The following is a 336-nucleotide window of genomic DNA, read 5'->3' as shown; positions in this document are numbered from 1 at the left end:
ACAAAAATGTTCAAATATTCTTTTTTTATATGACTTTTTCTGGAATTTGGGAGATAATATCAAAAATGTGGGAAAGTCGATTTCAAGTAGACTTGATGACGAATTCAAATCTGTTTTCAGAATTTTTATCGCTTCATTAGATCAATTGGTATGTTTGGCAAAAAAACACGTCCAAAATACTATGTCACGCGTGTGTTAGACGAAAACAGAAAATCACGGTATCGAATCCCCTTAACATACTTAATCTAATAAGTAATATTAGTATACCTACAACTACACTGATGTTTTAACTTTAAAAAAAAAATGATTGTGAGTAACTATTAAGTTTTGCGTTTT

This window comes from Acyrthosiphon pisum, unplaced genomic scaffold (genome assembly GCF_005508785.2).
Source record: "Acyrthosiphon pisum isolate AL4f unplaced genomic scaffold, pea_aphid_22Mar2018_4r6ur Scaffold_20531;HRSCAF=21311, whole genome shotgun sequence".
NCBI lineage: Eukaryota > Metazoa > Arthropoda > Insecta > Hemiptera > Aphididae > Acyrthosiphon > Acyrthosiphon pisum.
Note: the sequence above shows the minus strand (reverse complement) of the source record.